Below are 5,792 nucleotides of genomic sequence, written 5' to 3'. Positions count from 1 at the left end.
ATATATATATATATATATATATATATATATACATACATACATACAACGGAGTATTACTCAGCAATCAAAAAGAATGAAATCTTGCCATTTGCAACTACGTGGCTGGAACTGGAAGGTGACTAAGTGAAATTAGTCAGAGAAAGACAAAAATCATATAACTTCACTCATATGAGGACTTTAAGAGACAAAACAGATGAACATAAGGGAAGGGAAACAAAAATAATATAAAAATAGGGAGGGGGACAAAACAGAAGAGACTCATAAATATAGAGAACAAACTGAGGGTGCCTGCAAGGGTTGTGGGAGGGGAGATGGGCTAAATGGGTAAGGGGCACTAAGGAATCTACTCCTGAAATCATTGTTGCACTATATGCTAACTAATTTGGATGTAAATTTTTAAAAATAAAAAATAAAGTTAAAAAAAAGAAAAAAAGAAAAAAAAGCCATGATCATAAGAATACTCTCTGGACTTGAGAAAAGAATGGAAGACATCAGGGAGACCCCTACTATAACGATAAATGAGTTAAAAAAAGAATCATTCAGAAATGAAGAATGCAATAACTGAGATTAGAAACAGGCTTGATGAAACGAACACACATCTGGAAGAAGCAGAGAAACAAATAAGTGATATAGAAGACAAAATAATGAAGCTGAACAAAAGAGAGAAAGAGAAATTATGGAACATAAGAATAGACTTACAGAACTCATTGACTCCATCAAACATAATAACATTCATGTTATAAGAGTCCCAGAAGAAGAAGAGAGAAAAGAGGGGCAGAAAACATTTTTGAGGAAATAATAGCTGAAAATTTCCCTAATTTGGGGAATGAAATAGACATCCAGATCCAGGAGGCACAGAGAACTCCATCAAAATCAACAAAAGCAGCACACCAAGACATATTGTAATTAAAATTGCAAAATATAGTGATAAATTTAAAAAAAATCATAAAAGCAGCCATACAAAAGAAGTCCTTAACTTACAAAAGAAGACCAATAAGTCTAGCTAGAGATTTCTCAACAGAAACTTGGCAAGCCAGAAAGGAGTGGCATAATATTCTCAAAGTGCTGAATTGGGAAGAATCTGCAGCCAAGAGCACTCTATCCAGGAAGGCTATCATTCAGAATAGAAGGAGAGATAGAGTTTCCCAGACAAACAAAAACAGAATGAATTCGTGACCACTAAACCAGCAATGCAAGAAATATTAAGAGGACTCTGAGTGGAAGGGACAGACCAAAAGTGACAAAGACAAGGAAGGAACAGAGAATATCTCCAGAAATAATGACAAATAATTTAATAATTACTTTGAATGTAAATGGACTAAATGTTCCACTCAAAAGACATAGGATGTCAGAATGGATGAAAAAAACAAGACTCATCTATATGCTGTCAGAAAAGACTCATTTTAGACCTAAAGACACCTGCAGATTGAAAGTGAGGGGATGGGGAAACACTTATCATGCAACTGGACATCAAAATAAAGGTGGAGTTGCAATACTTACATAAGAAAAACTAGACTTTAAACAAAGACTCTAACAAGAGATGATTAGGACACTATATCATAATAAAGGAGAAAACACAACAAGATATAACAATTGTGAATACTAATGCATCCAACATGACAGCATCCAAATATATAAAACAATTAATGACAAACATGAAGGAACTAATTGATATAATACAATAGTAGTAGGGGGCTTTAACACTCTACTCACAGCAAAGGATAGATCATCTAAACAGAAAAATAAGGAAGGAAACAATGGCTTTGCATGCCATAGTGGACCAGATGGACTTAATAGATATATTCAGAACATTCTATACTACAACAGCAGACTACACATTCTTTTCAATGCACACGGATATTCTCCAGAATAGATCACAAACAGGTCACAAAACAGGTCTCAACAAACACAAAAAGATTGATCATACCATGCATATTTTCTTACCACCATGCTTTGAAACTTGGTCAACCACAAGAAAAAATATCTAGAAAGAACACAAATATATGCAGGTTAAATAACATGCTACTAAAGGATGAATGGGTCAAATATGAAATCAAAGAAGAAATAAAAAATACATGGAGACAAATTAAAACACAGTGGCCCAAAGCCTTTGGGATGCAGCAAAAGTTGTACTGGGAGGGAAATATACAGAAATAGAGGCCTACCTGAAGCAAGTGAAATTTCAAATAAACAGCCAAGCTTCCACCTAAAGAAGCTAGAAAAAGAACAACAAATGAAGCCCAAAGCCAGCAGAAGGAAGGAAATAATAAAGATCAGAGCAGAAATAAGTGATATAGAAACTAAAAAAAAAAACCAATAGATCAAAGAAACCACAAAATGGTTCTTAGAAAAAATTAATAAAATTGATAAACTTCTAGCCAGACTTATCAACAAGAAAAGAGAAAGAACCCACATAAATAAAATGACAAATGAGAGAGAAGAAATAACAACCAGCACAACAGAAATACAATTCTAAGAGAATATTATGAATAACTATATGCCAACAAATTAGACAACCTAGAAAAAATGGATAAATTTTAGAAACATATAAACCACCAAAATTGAAACAGGAAAAATAGAAAACTTCAACGGACTGATAACTAGGAAAGAAATTGAATTGGTTAAGAAAATTTTCCCAACAAACAAAAGTCCAGGAAGAGATGGCTTCACAGGTAAATTATACCAAACATTTAAAGAAGAGATTATACCTATTCTTCTCAAATTATTTAAAAAAAAAATAGGAAAAGAAGGAAAACTTCCAAACTTATTCTGTGAGGCTAGCATCACTCTGATTCCAAAACCGGATAAAGACTCCACTAAAAAAGAGAACTACAAGCCAATATATCTGAGGAACATGAATGCAAACATTCGCAATACAATACTAGCAAAGCAAATCCAATAGTACATTCAAAGAATCACTTACCACAATCAAGTGGGATTTACTCCTGGATTGCAATGGTGGTTGGGCTCTTTCCTAGGCTGCAGGACTGGTTCAATATTCACAAATCAATCAATCAATGTGATACATTACATTAATAAAAGTAATGGTAGGAACCATATGATCCTTTTAATAGATGCAGAAAAAGCATTTGACAAAGTGCAACACCCATGCATGATAAAAATCCTCAAAAAAGTGTGGTTAGAAAGAACATACTTCAACATAATAAAGGTCATATACCTTTAATATCATTAAGCTAATAGCTAATATCATTATAAATGGGGAAAACAGAGAGCTTTTCTTTCTATGATCAGGAACAATGCAGAGATGTCTACTCTCACCACTGTTATTTAACATAGTACTGGAAATCCTAGCCACAGCAATAAGACAACAAAAAGATATAAAAGTATCCAAATCAACAAGAAAGAAGTAAAACTTTCACTATTTGTAGATGGCATGATATAGAAAACCCAAAAGTTACACCAAAAAAATTGCTAGAACTGATACATGAATTCAGTAAAGTCACAGAGTACAAAAGCAATGTACAGAAATCTGTTGCATTTCTATACATCAATAAGGAAATAGCAGAAAAAGAAATTAAGGAAGCAATCCCATTTAAAATTGCACCAGGGGCACCTGGGTGGCTCAGTTTGTTAAGTGCCAGACTTCAGCTCAGGTCATGATCTGACGGTTTGTGGGTTCAAGCTCCACATCGGGCTCTGTGCTGACAGCTTAGAGCCTGGAGCCTGCTTCGGTTCCTGTATCTCCCTCTCTCTCTGCCCCGCCCCTGCTCGCACTCTGTCTCTCTCTCTCTCTCAAAAATAAATAAACATAAAAATTTCTTTAAAAATTGCACCAAAAACCGTGAGACACCAGGGAATAAATGTAACAAAACACGTGAAAGGCCTGTATTCTGAAAACTATAAAACACTGATGAAAGAACTTGAAGAGGATACAAAGGAATGAAAAGACATTCCATGTTATGGATTGGAAGAACAAATCTTGTTAAAATGTCTATACTACCTGAAGCAATCTATACATTTAATACAATTCCTGTGAAAATACCACCAGAAATTTTCACAGAGCTAGAACAAGCAATCCTAAAGTTTATATGAAACCACGAAAGATCCCGAATAGCCAAAGAAACCTTGAAAAAGAAAAGAAAAGCTGGAGCCATCATGATTCCAGACTTCAAGTTATATTACAAAGCTGTAGTGATCAAGACAGTATGGTCCTGGCACAAAACAGATACATAGATCAATGGAATAAAATAGAAAACCCAGAAATGAACTTACAACTGTATGGTAAATTAATATTCAACAAAGCAGGAAAGAATATCCAATGGGAAAAAGACAGCCTCTTCAAGAAACGGTGTTGGGGAAATGGGACAGCAACATGCAGAAGAACGAAACTGGACAAGTTTATTAAAGCATTCACAAAAATACATTCAAAGTGGATGAAAGACTTAAATGTGAGACCTGAAACCATAAAAATCCTAGAGGAGTACATGGGTAGTACTCACTTTGAAACTGGTCTTGGCAACTTCTTTCTAGAATGTCTCCTGAGGCAAGGGAAACAAAAGCAAAAATAAAAACTGGGGCTTCATCAAAATGGAAAGCTTCTGCATAGCTTAGGAAACAATCAAAACTAAACGGCAAGGGGCGCCTGGGTGGCTCAGTCTGTTAAGCATCCGACTTCGGCTCAGGTCATGATCTCGCGGTCCATGAGTTCGAGCCACGCGTCAGGCTCTGTGCTGACGGCTCAGAGCCTGGAGCCTGTTTCAGATTCTGTGTCTCCCTCTCTCTCTGCCCCTCCCCCATTCATGCTCTGTCTCTCTCTGTCTCAAAAATAAATAAACGTTAAAAAAAATTAAAAAAAAAAACTAAACGGCAAAACTTATGGGATGGGTGAATATATTTGCAAATGACATATCTGATAAGGAGTTAATATCTAAAATATATAATGAACTTATAAAACTCAACACCACAAAACACGAAAAATCCAATTAAAAGATATGAACACACGTTTCTCCAAGTAAGATATACACATGGCCAACAGACACATGAAAAGATGTTCATCATCATGTAGCATTAAGGAGATGCAAATCAAAACTACAATGAGCTATCAGCTCACACCTGTTACAATGGCTAAAATCAACACCACAAGAAACAACAGGTGTTGGTGAGGATGCAGAGAAAGGAGAAACCTCTTACACTGTTGGTGAAAATGCAAACTGGAGCAGCCTCTCTGCAAAATAGCATGGAGGATCTTCAAAAAGTTCAAAATAGACTACCATAGGTCCAGCAATCACACTATTGGGTATTTACCCAAGGAATACTGAAACACTAGTTCAAAGGGACACATGCACCCCTATGTTTATATCAGCATTATTTACAATAGTCAAATTATGGAAGCAGTTCAAATGCCCAACAATAGATGAATCAATAAAGAAGCAGTAGTGTATATATACAATGGAATATTATTCAGACCTAAAAAGAATGAAATCTTGCCATTTGCAATGACAATAGATGAAGCTAGAGAGTATAATGCTAAGCCAAATAAATCAATCACAGAAAGACACATAATATATGATTTCACTCATATGTGGAACTTAAGAAATAAAACAGATGAGCAAAGGAGAAAAAGAAAGACATATCAAGAAAAAGACTCTTAATTATAGAGAACAAACTGATGGTTACCAGAGGGAGGAGGGTGAGGGAATGGGTTAAATAGGTGCTGTGGATTAAGGAGTGCACTTACCGAGATGAGCACTAGGTGATGTATGGCATTCTTGAATCACTATGTTGTACACTTGAAACTAATAAAACACTGTATGCTAAAAATTAAATAATAA

Source organism: Panthera uncia, chromosome X (assembly GCF_023721935.1).
Source record: "Panthera uncia isolate 11264 chromosome X, Puncia_PCG_1.0, whole genome shotgun sequence".
In the NCBI taxonomy this organism is placed as follows: domain Eukaryota; kingdom Metazoa; phylum Chordata; class Mammalia; order Carnivora; family Felidae; genus Panthera; species Panthera uncia.
Note: the sequence above shows the minus strand (reverse complement) of the source record.